Source organism: Carettochelys insculpta, chromosome 1 (genome assembly GCF_033958435.1).
Source record: "Carettochelys insculpta isolate YL-2023 chromosome 1, ASM3395843v1, whole genome shotgun sequence".
Lineage (NCBI taxonomy): Eukaryota > Metazoa > Chordata > Testudines > Carettochelyidae > Carettochelys > Carettochelys insculpta.
The window spans coordinates 189256296-189274541 of record NC_134137.1 but is presented as its reverse complement, the minus strand read 5'-3'; positions in this window follow the sequence as shown (position 1 = coordinate 189274541).

The window sequence follows — 18246 nt, the reverse complement described above, 5'->3', positions numbered from 1 at the left end:
CAAATATTACAAGACTCCTGACAAAACCATAAGATTGAAAAAAATTAGATGAATTTGCAAATTATAGAAAATTCTTTCCCCACAGATTATGTACTTTGAATTCATGGAAGATGTATTACCAGCTAGAGTTGATTGGGACTTCTTGGATAATTGTTTTTTGTTTTTGTTTTTTGGGCAAAAATGCTGCTTTATTCAAATTAAAACTGCTTGTGAAATAAGGTCTGGTTTGTCTAATTTCCCAATTTAAACAGACATCAGAAAAAATGACACTTCCAAAAAGAAAATAATTTGCTTTCCAGTTTTAAACAACTTTTTATTTAGAAATTTAAGCTAAATGGAACAAAATGATCAAAACAAACAACCCCCCCACAAAAAATATTTTGTTCCAAAATGTTCCAAAATGGGGGCGGGGAACCCTCTGTTTTGATATGTAAATATTTCTGAAATTTGTCTTTTCATTCTGACTCAAAACCTGTGTCTACATGAGCCCCTTCCTTTAGAAAGAGGCATGTTAATGAGTGCGTTTGAAGGATGCTAATGAGGTGCTGCAATGAATATGCAGCACCTCATTAACATAATAGCGGCCGCAGTGATTCAAAAGTGTGGCTTTTCAAATCGCGCACCTCCCATGAAGACAGGACCTTCCGAAAAGACCCTCCCCCCAGTATTCGAAAGCCCTTCTTCCTAACACCAAATAGGAAGAAGGGCTTTCAAAAACTGGGGGGTTCCTTTTGAAAGATCCCATCTCCGCAGGTGGCGCATGATTCAAAAAGCTGCACTTTTGAATCACCGTGGCCGCCATTATGCTAATGAGGCTCTGCATATTCATTGCAGTGCTTCATTAGATGTTTTGAACCCAGTCATTAACATGCCCCTTTGAAAGAAAGGGGCTTGTGTAGACCCAGCCAAAATGGACAGAGATTTCTGACCTCATGAAAACAGTCACCAAAAAAGAAAAAGGTTCCTACCTATATGCATTGCAAACCCCAGGAATTCATGGCTCTGTGTAGACTGCGGGCAGTTTTGTTGGCAAAACCCTCTATGTAGACGTAACCCACTAGGAAAAAGGGATGTCTCGGCAGAGAGGGCTTCCTGACATTTGGCCCCATGTGGATGGGCCAAATGTTGAGAAAGCCTCTCCTGACGGAAATGTAATAAGAGATATGCAAAAGCAATTTGTATACCTTTTACTGACAGTTCTCGGCAATCTAGATACAGCACACATCTCGTTAATCAGTGCCCCTCCAAGACCATGTGATTGCCTTAAATAATAATAAAAAAATAAAAAGTATTTTGGGGGGTGTCTCATTATTTGCAGTCTGGCTTCAATTTACACAGTTCATGTTCTGAAGTTCTCTGCTAACAGGAGGGATAGCAATTTATTTTATTTTTAAATGAATGTTGAGATTCTGGTGGTGCATATAATGACAGTCTTTAAGGCTTTAAAAAAATCTCACTGTCTCAAAACTCATGTGCACGATAAAATCATGAGTTGTCATCATGGAGAAAATATCTTATGTACTTCATACAAAACAAAGAGAATCAGTCCTTGCTTTGAGAGGAAAAATGAGCTCAGCTTTCAAATAGAGGCACTGTCATACCCTTCCTAATTCTCTTAAATGTTGTTTGAGTACTTATGTGTGTACCGTTAAAGGAAATGCATTGTTCTGAAGGTTCCAAAGCAGAGAAAACTCATGATACTAATCAGAACAATTTTGAACAGTAGCGCCTCATAACAAATGAATAAGCAGTATGTGTCATGCCATCAGCCTTTTACCATTGCATGTTTGTTGAAAGCTATACCTAGCACACTTATATCTGCTAAGTCTGATGCTTTACAGTACACTTGAGAACAACATGATGAACTAGCTAGCTTCCCTATTATGAATGGTAATGGAAACAACCAAGTGTTTACCATATAATATACATAATGATCTGGATCATTTATTATTTGAATATATTAAAAATTATTTGTGAATTTGCTGAGGACACTGAAGCAGTGAAGGTCTAACTATTTACTGATAGCTATTTAAATACAACTAAAATCATAACAATACAATATTAATATAATCTATTTGGATCAGACTTTTGAAGGGAACATGTTTTGAAGTATACAAATAATTACTGATAGTTGTACAGGAATACAAATAACATTGTTTGGATCATATTTGAACTGAATGGCCTTGGGTAGCATTGAATTAGGTGGTGAAGTAAGCAAACAGGTCAGCCTTTTGTTCTATTATGGTACATGCACTGTTCTGCTTGGCCTTTCAAGCTCTGCTACCTGTCTCCAATTACTTTGAAACAAGAGGCATTGCAAATCTGGCGAGTTCATTTGCAGGGCATGTTGTAAGTTGCAGAAGTACATAAACTTGTCAGTCTCTGGTTGCTATATTATAAACTTATCAATATTAAACAGCTACAGTGAACATCTCAGTTAGTAATTATCTTAAACAAACAGAAAAAATACAGCTATCTCCCTCCTGTGTGAGAGCAACAAATTGCCTGGGCTTCCTTTCTAAATCAATGTTGCCCTGAAAATACATTTGCAGTTCAAGCTTACCTTTTCCTCTATGGGGAGCTAGGGAGAAAGAAATAAAAACCAGTGGACTTCCCTTTTCAGTGTGCAGATGCCAAAGTTCAGTTGCAGTCGTAAGCATATGTGTTCTCAGACAGTTGAGGATGCTTCCTTCTGCAGTTCTGGTGCTATTCTAAGCTTTAGAGCCTCACTTAGGTGTCTTTTTCACATCAGGAACTCTCAGTACAAGGCAGTATTTGAGCCATTCTGCTTCCAAGGATTTTCTCTTTGCAGACTACTTCTGTCTTTGGTCCCACATGAAGTTTTTGTGCATTACTAAACTCTTTGGTGCTTGTTCTCAGTGTTGCTAAACTAATTCAAATGTGTATATGACTGCTTTTCAAGCTGGGGTGTGGATGGGGAGCAGAGAAAGGAGAGGAAGCTGCAGGACTCAAATTACAAAGAAGTAAAACCACAGGTAGCTCCTGGAAATAAAATCACACTCTCTACTTCCTGCTGTCCCTGTGATATTTAATGTAGCCAGCAACAGGAACAGTTCTCACCTGTGGGGATGCAGTCACAGACCCACTGGTCTCAGCTTCTGTTTTCAGCACTCAGCTCAGCAGGCTCTATGGCTATCCATCAGCGTACAATCAGCCCAAGAATATGGAGGGAGACCCAGGGTCACCAGAAAGGAGATGAGGAGGAGTATGAAACAGAAACTATCATAAAGGAAGTGAACAGACTGAGAGAAAGGGGAAAAAAGACAGGACCGGAAATCCAAAGTGAGAAAATAGGAGCAATTGTGGCAATTGTTAGAACATAGCACTAGCTGTTCTGGTGATGACCTATCTGTCAATCTGTCCAAGTGGGGATCCAGTAAGATAAAAAAAATGTTGGAAACTACATTATGGTAAACATGATAGGGCCATTGTCATCATGGAACCTAGTACTGCAAACTTTTACTTATGAGTAGTTTTAACATAAAGGTAAGCAAGGAATAGGCACAAGAGTAAGGGCTGCTGGAAAATGCCTTTAAAGAATGATCTTCTCTGAAGGGGAGAACAGACCTAACAGAACTAAGAGTGGTGCTCACTTGATTTTTTTTAAATAATGAGTTTCCAGGTTATTCCAGTTTCTGTTGTCGTCTCATATTGACTTTCTGATCTTTGTAAGGATATGCTTCAAGGAAAGGGCTCAGAACTATTTTATTGGAGTTCTAATCAATGGATAAGTTCTCATTGAAGTCATATAGAAAAAAGAAAGTAGAGGGAGATCTTTTCTTTAAATATCATATATTGAACTGATGGGTTTAACTGCAGTCTAATTTGACTCCTCAGTAAGTGCCAAGCAGCTGGACACAGTGTACCCTCAACACAGATGGTAAAGGATTGATTGTTAAGACAATTGTTCAGATGAATGTTTGTGGCCACTGTGTTAGACTCCTGTAATGTAAGTCTCCCCTAACAAGTGTAAGTGGACAGAGCATTTAGGTCATGGCTTACTGAACCTTGGATATCATAGACCTGCAGCCTTTCCTGTTTGCACAAATAAATACACGAAATATTAAAAACAGTGCCATGAAGAAGTAGTTAGAAAAAGGGCATTGTGAAAAAGTGACAACTTCAGTACATTTCATACTGTATGTATTTTATGCCAAAGGCACTGCAGTAACAGACATATACAGCATGTACTGTATAGTGCACACTTACATTCGTTTGACGTAGAAGTGAATTGGAGGGGGTCCCATTCACTGCTGGTACAACCTAGGTGAAGTGAGCAGATCTGATCATGCATTCATGGCAGCAGTAAACTGGATCTGTGTTTTGTTTTGAGCTTTTTTTTCTTTCCCCAAAAGACAATGATGGTTACAAAAAGCTACACACTAGAAACACGGGATCAATAAAAATGGGAAGATAGAGTGTATAAGTAATGTAGCATGCAGAGAATGTCATCCTTCGTGTAGTTTATTCCCTTTTTTCAGATGATAAGCATAATAAATGTGTACAAGGAAATATGATAACAAAGTTGATTTCTAACTGAAGGAGAAGTTTGTTTTTCTTTTAGGTGCAATAAACACCCTGCCTGAGTCAATGCACCTATTCCTTCCTGCTACAGCTATGATTTCAGTTTCGTAGGAACAGTGAAAATGTGATTGCAATTTTGTCATGTTTTTATTTTTTTTAAACTAATCAAAATTAGTAGCTGGAGAGAATCACAAGTTTGACAAACTGATTCAGACTTTAGCCATGAACTTTAAACTGAGTTTTTTGAGCCATGCAGGTATCCTTAAAAAAAAAATAGAAATGTGGACTTCATGAAGCCATTAGAAAAGATCCAGCTATAGCGGGTATTAGATAAGATAGACATCACCAAGGCTAAGAAGTGTTTTGAAACGTAGATAATGAAGGACACAAAAGCAAGTAATTCTTTAACAGTACCAAGGCAGAAAGCCTGAGATAAATGCTGGGTCTGATCCAGGTGCACAGCCAGAGGTGGGCTTCCCAGTCTACCTAATACAAGTAGGTATATACTGCTTCCAGAGCAGCCCAGAGTATCACTTGGGCACCTGACATCCAAGACAGAGCTGCATGCCCACCTTGGAGAAAACTATTCTCTAGCAGTTCTACCTTGCCATTTTCTGAGCAAACTTATATTCGTGACCAGCTATGCAGCTGAAGTCCTGTGTCTGGAGGCACCAAGAAAGACAGTGTGGCATTGAGGGAGAAGTCCAGCTAACACAGTCTGTCATTCCCCGCCCACCCAAAGGTCAGTTCCCATCCTCAGTCCTTTAAAAGAGACCGTGAGGGCAGAGATACTACCTCAGACCTAATCATTTAAAGCAAGATGGTGGAGAATTATCAAAGATATTGGAATGAATGGCAAGGATGGTGGGTATAAGAGGCAGGAGAAAGTAATGCCTTCCCAAAGTGCTGGCCGCATCCTGACCCTATTCAGCTGAGCTTCCCCAGTCTCCTGCCAGCCCAGTCTGTGCTCTGGGGTTAGGGAGACAAGGGTCAAAGGGCAGTGGGGCACACACCAGATGTCTGCCCTCCCCATGATCTGTGGCTCCATGGAAGGCCAGTGACACAGGGCATCAGCTGCCCTTGTTGGGGGCACATTTTGGGGGGCAGGATGTCTGTGCTCTAGAGAGGCTGAGGACTATTGCAATATCAAAGTGGAGTGAGGTGTCTGCTTTTCGATATTGATTGCGTATCCATTAAAGAGAATGCTAAAGCCCTCAGTTGCATAGGGCTAGGCACTTCTAAATCTATTAATGAAGGTGTTACGTAAGAGAGAATAAACATAATACTGATGACATTCACAGGTATTAACTGAGAAGAGTTGCAGATACTAACTAAAGAAAATAGATTGTAATGAAAGAACAGAGAAAGAAACAACAAGTTACACATACAGGCTAATACATGTGAGGAAAAACAGCCTAAAATACAGATTCCATGCAAGGAGAGAATAGGAAACCATAGCCTACCAAAGACCCAGAGTGACATTACAGCTGGCCACATAATGAAAACACTAATGATTAATTATTCCATAAGGTTGGGTCTACCTGAAGGGGCACTGCCAGCACCTTCATGCTAATGGGCAGACTCACAATTTCAAATGGCCACTCATTAGCATAATCACATGGCTAATTAGCATAGCCACACAAGATCTCACTGCCAGCAGTAAACAGGCTGTGTAGATGTGCCTCTGCATGCAAAACATTTTCTGGCATACGGGGATGGAGACAGAGAGGATTTTGCCAGCAGAGGCACGTCGATGCAGCCTGTTTACTGCTGGCAGCAGCTTCTGCCAGCAACGAGATCTCACACAGATATGCTAATTAAGCATGTGATTATGCTAATGAGCAGCCATTTTCGATTGCAAGACTGCTCATTAGAATGAAGTTGCCGGCAGTGCCACTCTGTGTAGACCCAGCCTAAGAAAATGTCAACATTAGTATCTATTGTTGTTCTAAATTTAACCAGCCCTAGTGAACAACAATGTGCATACGATTTTGTTATGATGACAAAAATTATCAGCAAGACAGTGAGCTGCATATATTCCACAACACAGACTCCGTAGAAGTCTGCACCTGGAAATTCTCCAGACAAAGTTCACAGAAGAATAACAAGGAGTCCTGTGGCAACTTATAGACTAACAGATATTTTGGAGCATAAGCTTTCGTGGGTAAAGACCTGCTTCATCAGATGCATGCTTCATCATGCATCTGATGAAATGGGTCTTCACCCACAAAAGCTTATGTTCTGGTATGGCTATGGTCTGAAGAAGTGGGTCTGTCCCAAGAAAGCTCACCTAATAAATTATTTTGTTAGTCTTTAAAGTGCTACTTGACTGCTTTTTCGTTTTGATAGTATATAGACTAGCACAGCTCCCTGTCTGTTACCGTCTTGATTAAGGATAGGTTCTAGGTCTTTAATAATGTGTTGCAATGGTTTGAGTTGGGGGCTGCCTTTTTGTTTTGATGAAATAGAAGATGAACACCTCCCAATGTCTTGATTCATTTGTTTGTAATAGGTATTTATAAGAAAAATGGATAGCGATATAACTACTAAACAGCAAAATATTGAAATGAAGCATAATCAAATCTCCCAACTGATTTGCAAATGAGAACACAGAAGAGAAAAAACATGGTATTAAAACCTACCCTATTCTCCTTATGACACACAGAGGATAACACTGTGTCTCACACGGAACACAGATGTGCACAGGTATTTAGGCTGAACAGAATAAGACAGAATTAAATTTCTTTGCCTTCTGTGGTCATAAATCTGCCCCTTAACTTTTCTTCAACAGTAATCTGTGTGTATGCATCTGTGGCGAAGTTTGGAGTAACAGACGCTTGCTTCTTTTACAATGACTTCGCTGCATCATCACTGATACTTGAATGTGATTAACTAAATTAAACAGCCCAGGACTAATACATGGCATAAATGCATGTGTATGAAATTTTATGCTAAGTATCAATAATCACATAATATTAACAATTGTCTTTAGTGAGATAGTGCAATATGTTGAAAAAAATATGCCTTGGACATGAGTAAAAGATTGTGTAAGAAACGTACATTGCTGTTGTGTTCATGTGGGGGATTTTTGTCAGAAAGTAGTGCATATGATTCTGAAAAAAGTGCATACTTTCTTTTGGTCACCTACAAATAGGTACTCAGTGATAATGAATATGTGAGTGTATGTAGAAAATATAGATCTGTGCAAAAGCAGGTGGAGGGAGACAAATTAATCTGAAATCTTGATAGTTTGAAGCATTCCCAACTCCTGCATGCATAGGATGAACTGTAAGGTATAATGATTAGATGTCAGGTCTCCAAAGGCAGTAGATAGAAGTACTATAGGCCGCCATTCACACATATACTCTCCCAGACGTAGGATGAACCTACACTACAAAGGTTCATCACTGAAACTAATATTGACATGCAAAATCTGCCAAAAAGAAATTGCCAGGGTATTTACACTTGCTTCCTCTGTCAACAGATTGTGTCTACATTTCTAGCTCTCTCACTGACAGCAATAACAATGTGCTGTCGGTGTGTATCCCACAATGTCTGGTCTGTCGCTAGGCACTGTGGAAACGTGAAATGGAGTGCAGCACATCTTGGGGTGTTAAAAAAACATCTCCTCAGGCACTGCTTTGTTTCCCACCCCTGCAGGCATTGGAATGTGCCTCTGACTGATTGAAAGGGAGATGGAGGTGTTTCTGTGACGGGATAGACTTTGTGTGGGAGAATATTCCTGCGGTTATAGTCATGTGCTGTACTTTGCATAGTCTCTGTGAAAATAAGGGGGAAATGCTTGCTCCGGGTGGCACACTGAGATACAACACTTGGCTGAAGAGTTTGAGTAGACAGACACTAGCACTGTCAGAGGAACCTAGAGGACTGGTATTAACATCAGGGAGACTTTGACAATGAGAGGTGCTAAAATCTGCCTCTTTTCGGGTAGCTTCCCTACTGCACTCCATTTAATATCCATGTAATGCATACCCAAGAAAATGTGTAAAGAGCCTGTACCTGGGGCTGAAGTTATTCCAATGAGTTGCAGAATGGAAAAGATCAGAAGGGTAGCCACGTTAGTCTGTGTCAACAAAAGACTGGAAAATAAAACCATTGTGCAGATAAAATGTTTGTTTTTATTGATCAATACAGATGACAATAACACATACCAAAGCACTCAAGTTCTCTGATAAGGAAAGACTGTGTAGGTCCTGCTGTCATAGTCAAAGTTGCAAGGGGGGTGGAAAGTGGGGAAAACTAAGGATTACCAGAGAGTGAAAAGAAAAAGGAATGTGTGGCTGTAGAAGGGATTGCTGGACAAAGAATTTTGTGTGTGTTGCAAGGGAGGTCGAAGCCAGATCTGCAAACTCTACAGCTTGATTAAACACTTGAGCTCCTCCATGACCTTAACCATGCAGTCGGTGGTTTCTTTCCTACCCTGCCTTTCAGTTACCCATCACTCCTCCCTTTTCTAGGCCTCCATTGAGGTGTGTTTTATGACTTCTTTGACTAAATTATCCTTGTCTCCTCTTTATCCAATGCAATTTGTCAACAGGAGACATCTTCTGAATCCTCAAGGTCCCATCTGTTACAGAGAACGTAACAAAAGAGAAATTGTTAACTTCTAGTTCAAGACTGAAACATTTCACTTGCAAGCATCTTTTGCAACATATGCAACCACTTTCCAACTGCTCCTTGTAAAGCACACACATCTCTGCAGGTACTGTTAGCATTGTGAGTGTGAGGAGAGGAGGACAGGAATTAAGTGGAAGCATAGGGGAAAAGGAAAATACAGCCATGGCTTATGGAACAGGTTTGTAGGGAAATCACTCTGAAGTTTGCCACACTTCTCCACAGTGGGTATCACTGCAGCAAACATCTCTATATTGAGGGTAAGGAGGGAAACCAAGGCACAGCTTCTGGATGCTAGTGGCTTCTGCCCTGCTCCATGTGCAGCACAACTGTGTGGCACTTTGGTCCCAGTACCACTGACTGAAGAATGGCATGGAACAGTGCCCTACATTGGAGGGGAAAATGTGGCTGCACTGCCTTGGAACCTACTAGAGAAAATAAAAAAAAAATAACTCAGGCCAAGTTTCCAGAGCATGTCTCTGCAGGATTCCCTTGAGAACTCAGTGTGCATCATCTCCCTGTTTGGACATAATGGCTAACTACTCAAGGCTATATGCAGCTCAGAGAAATCTGTGTTTCCCCACTTTTCTCTGCCCTGCACCAAACTCTGCACTCCCCAAGCCAGAGCCACTCACCCTGCATCTCACCGTCTGCTTCCTATGGAGCAGCCGTTGAGAGTGACCATTTGCCTCTGGTGTGGAGGATTGTTCCTGGCAGCCTGCCTTACCCACCAGGTTACCCCACTGAGAGACTCACATCCTTCTCTAGTGCTACATCTTCATCTATTACTTCATCCTGGAGGTTAGGCCCTCTTTCTGCTGACTTTGTTCTCTCCAAAGTATCTGTGGGATTCTTGCTAATGAAAGTTATGTCAGTCCTCAGGATAGTCTTCAGCTTCTTATAAAGCATATCTTGGGTGCAGCACCAAAGTAAATGTTTGCTTCCATTACTGTCTGATATGGCCACCTCAGCTCCTTTATCTTCGCTCTGCACTGCAGCGTGTCCCACTCACAGCCCCTTTTCACACAAGCCTTAAGAAACATGTCCATACATTTCACAATTCCTACAGGTCACTCACAGCTGGGACTGCACAGACACCTCTCCCCACATGCTGATCTGATCCAAAAGCTCCTCAGTAGTCCAAGAAGGAGAACATTTGGCATAATAGCCAGCCATGATCAGCTGGGAAGATGCTTTGAGATCACTCCACACTGAGCCAGCCAGCAGGAAATGGAATTTAAAATTCCCAGTGCTTGCAAGAGGAGGGACTGACTGAAGGAAAGTGGAGTTCAAAGTGCTCACCAGAGCAGTTGTTTGAGGAACTGTGGGAAACTTTTTGGAGGCCAATAAAACACACACACACACACACACATACACACACACACACACACACACAAAGCCTCATGATGTTCACACTTCATGTTTGTTGACAGCAATGGGATGGGGAAAGAAAAAAGTCCCTCAAGCAGGTGGACATTTTTTGAAACTGGGAGGTTTTGTTATGACAGAAGTCACATTGCAGTACACACACCATTGCTGTTTTGTTACCAAAAGGTGGTTTTTGACCATAAAACTTGGTAAGCGTAGATGCAGCCATAGTAACATGGTAGGATTGGTATCCATGCCACCTTTTGCTGCTCATCTCAGATAAGTTACGTTATTCTCCAAAGGATAGTCATAAAACCTAAAGGTATCAGTGCAAGTTTCTTCAGTGCTAATTTTGCTTTGTATGGTCTCCTGTTACTGAATTGCTAAGCACCATATCAGGTGTTTAACTGGGATGTATACCAATCAGTTATGGTGGTAGAATTAAAAATCCTGTCTCAAGGAAAGCAATTGCCACAGGTGGCTGTGATGTAACTCATTCAGCAGCCACTATGGTGGGGGCAATTCCTCTTTAGAAGCAAAAGCAGACCCTAGAAGTAAGAGTGGGATATTTATGGATCTTCTGAGGATCTTCAGCTAAAAAGGCAGGTTCATGCTTTTTCAGAAGCTTTGATGTTCTTGTCTAATATTTGGAGTCAACAAGATTAATTCTACAGGCTGTTTATCTTGTGGTGAACTGTGTAAAGTCAGCATAACTAACATGGCTTCTGTAAGGCTAAGTGCCCACATGATTGGCTCCACTTGCTCGCAGATAAGCTGACCATGGTACGACCCCACACAGGAATGAACAGCAAGAACTGCAAGGAACTAGAAAGAACTGGATCTAATTGAACTAGGAGTACTGTGTTCTGTCAAGATAAGATGTTAAAGAATTACTGCTTGACAGTTGGGACATAACTGTTTGTTCATCCATTACTGCAGCCTGTATCCAATCAAATGTATCCTAGTTACTGTGTGTTGACCAATCAACTGTATGCAAGTTAAGACTATAAATGATCCGTTACTTTGCTATATGGGGTCCCTCTCCCTAGATAGGTACCTTATGCGCATAATAAACACCTTGTAATTCTACCCCAGAGAAGTCTCTGTGTCTCTCAGTTAACCAGAACACTGTCATTTCTCTGACAGTTTTGAGGTGTACATTAAATCTGGCCACGTTGCTCCCTGACGTCGTAGGAGGAGAGGTAAATCATGATTGCTTGGAAACGGTTACGGAGACTGAGCAAGTCCGAAAGGATCTGAAGGACTTGCCTCTAGAAACTCCGGACTTTGTTCTGTATACTGATGAGTCGTCCTTCTATCATGAGGGGCATAGAGTTACAGGATATGCCGTAGCCACTTTGTATGAGGTTTGGGAGGCTCAACCTTTGCCTCCTGCACTAAGCACACAGGCTGTGGAACTACATGCATTGGCACGGGCCTGTGTGCTAACAAAGGAAAGAACTGTAACCATTTATACTGACTCTCGTTATGCCTTTGGAATTTGCCACACCACCAGACAAATCTGGAAACAAAGGGGGTTTATTACTCAGGGAGTAAGGTGGCCAATGCAGTTCAAATAGATAAATTACTGCAAGCTATCCAGGCCCTAAAGGGTATCGTGGTTGTGCATTGTACAGCCCGTACGGGACTGCAAACAGAAATGGCAAAGAGAAATGCACTAGCAGATGCAGCTGCTAGGGTAGCCATTATGCAACCCCTTTCTGTAGTAATAGCCCCTTTACAGGATCCTTCGGAAAACTGTATTCCACCGTTGCAAGACTTGTATGTTGGGGTAACCAACAGTGAACAAGACGAGTGGAAGAAATGTGAATCTGAGCCTGATGATAACAGAGTCTGGAGAATTGCCGGAACCGGTAAGCTCATACTTCCTTGTAAGTACCTTATACCCTTGGTGAGGCTGTTGCATACTGATACACATGGACACTATGGATTCATTCCTTTGGCCAAAACTATTCTAAAGGACTGGTTTGCACCAGGAGTATACACCGCCACTAAGCAGGTCACCACTACCTGTCTTACTTGCCAAGCTTTCTACACTAAGAATTTGAAGGAGATGGTGAAGTGGGGGGAAAGCCATGGGCACAGGTACCTTTTCAATGGCTGCAGATTAATTTTGCGGATATGCCCCCTGCTGTAGGCTATAAACATATTTTGGTTGTAATAGACCAGCTCACCGGTTGGCCAGAAGCTACCCCCATGAGACAGGCGGATGCCCCTGCTGTGGTAAAATTTCTGTTAAAGGAATTAATCTCTAGGTTCGGGATACCAGAAGTAATAGGCTCAGAAAAGGGGAGTCATTTCACCGCTCAGCTTCTAAAGACTGTTTTCAAGTGTTTGGGTATACAGCAGCAACTGCATACCCCATATCACCCCCAATTGGCTTGAAAGGTGGAAAGAATGAATTCCTCCCTAAAGACTTTAACTGCCAAGATTTGCGCTGAGACCAGCCTGAAGTGTCCAGAAGCCCTACCATTGGCTGTGTGCCAGATTCAGAGGAGACCGCGGGAACCTTTAGGGCTGTCACCTTTTGAGATTTTGTTTGGTCATCTGGCCCAAATTCCAGGGATTTACAATTCAGCACATACGAGTCTTTTGGCGGGGGACAAAGCGATTACTGATCATCTTTTGCATATGCAACACAGTTTACAGTCTATGCAAGGTGCAGTGCGACTGCTACAGCCAGTACCTCTTGACTGTAGTTTGCATGATTATACACCAACTAGTTAAGTGTGGGTTAAAAACTTTCACTGAAGGAATGGTTTGGAGCTGAGATGGGAGGGGCCATATCAAGTCTTACTAGCTACCTTTTTTGCTGTTAAGGTGGCAGAGCATCCCTCGTGGATCCACCAGTCCCATTTGAAGCCGGCTCTCCTACCAGAGAAAGACGCTGCCGTGCAGTCTGTACCGGTGGAAGCGACAGGCTGATATAGATGAAGCTATTTATCCAACATGCGTCATTATGTATTGTACGTATGCATGCTTTTAGTCATCCCAGGGGAGATATTCACAACATCCGCACTCCTCCATCCTACTGAGGAAAATTGGTGGGTCCTTTTGGAAACAACAGCCATGAATACCTCTCATTTCTGTGTAGGGGGACGTTATACTGTGGGGGCAGTACTAACTACTTGTTTTATAGGAGTACCAACTCCCTTGCAGTTTGTACACAATGACACCATCTTCCAATGGTTTGATATCAAACTCTCAGCAGCAAACTTGTATAATTTTGGCCCCGCTCAAAATCCTAATGTGTATTCTAATCAACGGCGTTTAAAATTGCAGCTGGCAAATGTGAGCCGGGGCTTTGAATGTTTTGTGTTTGAAAATGCTACTAAGACTAAAGTAAATCATAATAATTCTGAGTTAACCTGCAATTCTACAGCTCCAGTATCCAATGCAACATCCCATACGTTTTTACCTAAAGGCTGGTTCTTAATATGCGGCCTACTGGCTTATACCTATGTACCAGCAAATAGTTCTGGTAGACCCTGTGCACTGAGGAGACTAACTACGGGGAAACTGCTGTGGGATGTCCCCTTAACTTCCATTAACATTAAGCAAGATCTGGAAACTCTAAGTGAAAACTGTGATTCAGATGTAAACCTTTTATCAAAAATGCCCTTTTTGGTGCAATTAATATTTCATAGATATACGTAGGCACATCATTTCAGTAACTGGATAATCATAAAAGAGCTTAATATTGCCTTCAGAATAGTTACTTTTGAGGATTTACAGTCTACACAAAGAAAATAATTTAGATAATTGATTAAAGCTGATATTATCCATCCTAGTCAATGGACTTTTGCAATTAGCATGTTTGCCAAAGTCTATGCAACCCAAATCCCCTGTTTAAATAATATATCTAAAATTATATTTAATATGCTAAACAGGCTTTTAGAAATGTCTCCACATATGTTCAGCTATTCTGGATCATGTATTTATTTGTAAGACACTAGAATTGCTGCTATTAAATAATACCTGTTCTGGAACCATATATGTGAGTTAATGTACTTTTGTGTCAAGTGAAACAGAGAAACACTATGGCTGTGCCAACACTACAAAATAATTTGAAGGTTGCTTCGAAGTAAGCAACTTCAAAGATGAACAGGTACACATACCATATTTTGAAATTAAACTTTGGAGTAGAACACTACTCCATTCCTGGGAATGGAGTAAGACTTCAAAGCTGGGCTCTCTACTTCAAAGTTAACTTCAAAGTAAGGAAAAATGTGTGTAGACTCTCTGCTGGCTCCTTCAAAGTCGTTCCTAACTTAGAAGTTAACTTGGAAGTTAGTTCCTAGTGTGGACACAGCCAATGAAAAACAAAAAACAAACAAACAAAAAACAAAAAAGGCAAGGTCATTAGACTTAAATGTGGCTTACTTTAATTCTATAGCAAGCTTGAGATCCCTTTAATTTTGAATTTGCTCTTTTTGTAGGTATTCACCAAAGTTTTAATTCCATTGAAATACAGGATTCTGTCTAGACTGCATTCTGATTAGGTCAAGGTAGAATACTGTTTGATTTCATCAAATATATTTATAGAGCAAAAAAGCTACCGTTCATGTAAGTCAACCTAGATTAAAACAAAAAAGCAGTCCAGTAGCACTTTAAAGACTAAAACAATAATTTATTAGGTGATGACCTGAAGAAGTGGGTCTGTCCCACGAAAGCTCATCACCTAATAAATTATTTTGTTAGTCTTTAAAGTGCTGCTGGACTGTTATTTTCTTTTGATAGTATATAGACTAGCATGGCTATCTCTCTGTTACTATTCAACCTAGATTATTTCACTTTTACACGAATCACAAGCTTGTAGTAATTGTGGCTCCATTTACATCTCTCCTTCAAAGGACAGGAAAGTTCTGTTTACTTGTCAATGACATCCTGAAAAATATCTTTCTTAACATCTAATTGTCTGATTTTTTTCTCAACTGTTTAGTTCCTGTCTTTTGGCATTCTAAAGAAAGTGTAGTGTAGCTGATTTCCTACTTTGTTATCAAAGTTGTGTATATAAAAGTCATTGTTCAAACACATAGCTAAATTAAAACATTATTCTGAGAGTAGACCTATCTAGAAATAATGCCTTTGCTATTTTCCATAAGATTATCCTGCCAATACTCTTGGGTATTCGCTTGTAGCATCTGTTGATGTCATGAGGAATTATGGTGTAAAAAAGCCTACTGCCATCAAAACCCTGGAGACAAATTGTGATAAGACCTGCGGCTCCAGAATCAGGCTGATTAGCCATCTACAGACTCACAAATTGGAGGGTGACATGAAGACATCCTACTTGTTATCCAGTGACCACAAAGGAGGGGGGGCAAATCTCAATGCACAATATTCCTTGCATCTGCTATACTCAAATATGTGTTACTAAAATAGATAAAATTTAACTGAAAAGCAACTGACAACTTGTCCCTTCAAATTATAATCAAGCCTTGATGTCTCCTATCCTCAAAAATCACCTTTGATCTAGCCTCACCTTTTGCTATCTCTTTTCTCTTCTTCCCTCCATCTCCAAATTCACAGAATACACAATTAACAATTTCTGCATCAAGCTACATGCCTGTTCTGGATCCCTTTCCTTCTAGCTTCTCTACTACACTGAAAGAGCTCCTCACCACAATATTTTCTAATAATATTTTCTTAAGGTCTGTATTATATTCCCAGTCCTTCTTAACCTCTCTGGTTTTGACAACACTGATCAAATGTGCCCCTTCACCCAGTAATCCTCACTGGGATCTCCTTCAGCTTCTCTTATAATACTTTCAGTGGGTCTTCATTTTTCTTCTCTCTATACTATCCCTGAAGACCTGCAGAGTTTAATCTTGAGATGCCTTTTTTTTTCTCCATTTATATCCTTTCTGGAAGATCTCATGTGCTCAAACAGTTTCAACAACCTTCGAATTTGCTGATAACTCAAGATTCCACCTTTTTCCAATTTTGAAAAGTCTCCCTCTATTCAATTCCATTTCTCTGCTTGTCTTTCTGTCATTCCTCCTGATATTGTCTTATACTCATCAAGGCTAAAACTGACCACCTGAAATATCAATTCAGTAGACGTTGAAGGTACTTGACACATCACAGGAATTGCTTGATTCTTTGTACGTAATGAGCTGTCCCCCCTGACACTGAAACTTGTATATAACATAAGGTGGGCTTACCTACCTCTTTGCAAGATTTTCTTTTGGGATTTTTGGTTCAGTGGCTGTTCAAAAATGTTTTGAAATTAAATTTAATTGTTTGGTTTCTTTTTTCACAAAAACGTTGAGAAAATGTGTAGAATATCGGTGACATATTTTTTTTTTTGGTCTCTGACACTACTTGTGAAATCTGACTGAATTTGCAACATTTTGTATCCTGAAATATGCCCTTTTCTAGAAATTTACTAATGTCCAGCAAAAGGTCTAGATCTAGATCTACTTTCAGGTAACTTATTTTAAATAAATAGAAGAATGAAGTTGTGTGTTCATTTTGCTCTGGTATCGTAATCAAACACCATTATTACAGAGTGGAAAAGTTTTCCTATTTCTCCAGGCTCTTAACACTAACTGGAATCCTGTAGCATCTTGCAAGTTAATTGCTGCTGAAGAGCTGAACTAGGTGCAGTGACAATCTTAGCTCTGTTATTGGTGAAAGCAGTGTGTGTTAGAGCAGCCAAGACAGGGGAGAAGGCAGAGAACTAATTTTCTATAAGCTTATGTTTACACTACAGCGATCTGTCGACAGAAGTTACTATCTGAAGATATCCACCAACAAAACTTTTGTCAACAGATTGCTGCCACACACACAAAAGTGGCTTGTTCTGTTGATCCACTCTGTCAACAGAGAGTGGCCGGACTGCCCAGCCTCACTCATGACAGAATGGCCAGCCAGAAGTACAGCAGGTAGAGCTGCCTGGTGAAGCAGAAGCCGTGTCTGTTGACAGAGGGGCTCCCAGCACACCCACATGGCTTTTTTGTCTACACATTATGTTGAGAAAGGCATTTTGCTTCGTGGGGAAGAGGCAGAAGGCTGTCAACAAAAGCACCGAGTTCTGACAACTCTGTCAACAAAACACATTTTTAGTATTGATGCTTCATGAGTTTTGTTAACAAATCCAGAGTTTTGTTGACAAAACTTTCTAGTGTAGCCGTAGCTTAAGAGTATTTTAAAGCCCTTTCTATTAATAAAAATGTCTGTTTTGGGTGAGTAGATTTGGAGGAAAACAAAGATTCCTTCAACCTGCACACCTCTCTCTGACAACAAGCTTAGAATCAGTCTCTGAAGTCCAATGAGGGAATTTGTCCAAGAAACATCTGATGTGATATTATGCAGTTATTTTACATGTCTTCTTAAAATAGAACTTGCATAAGGATGTGGTTCAAAGGTTCAAAAAGTAATTGAGACAGCTTTGATATATTCTTCCCTTTGGATGCTCATTAGTGGCTTAGACGTCTTCAGAGGTGTGCAATTAATTGAAGATTCTAGAATGTTACCTAATTCTAAATAGCTCTAAGAAATTCAAAATTTTTCAATAATTATATTATTTCAAGTACTATATTTATTCCTCATTTTTTATTGTCAGTTTACTTGAAAATGTAAACATAATTGGAGTGTTGGTATAAAAGTAACTCATTTATACCTCACTTTTTCTAATTCATGGTACTTGTGGTTGCTCAGGCTTATTTCAGG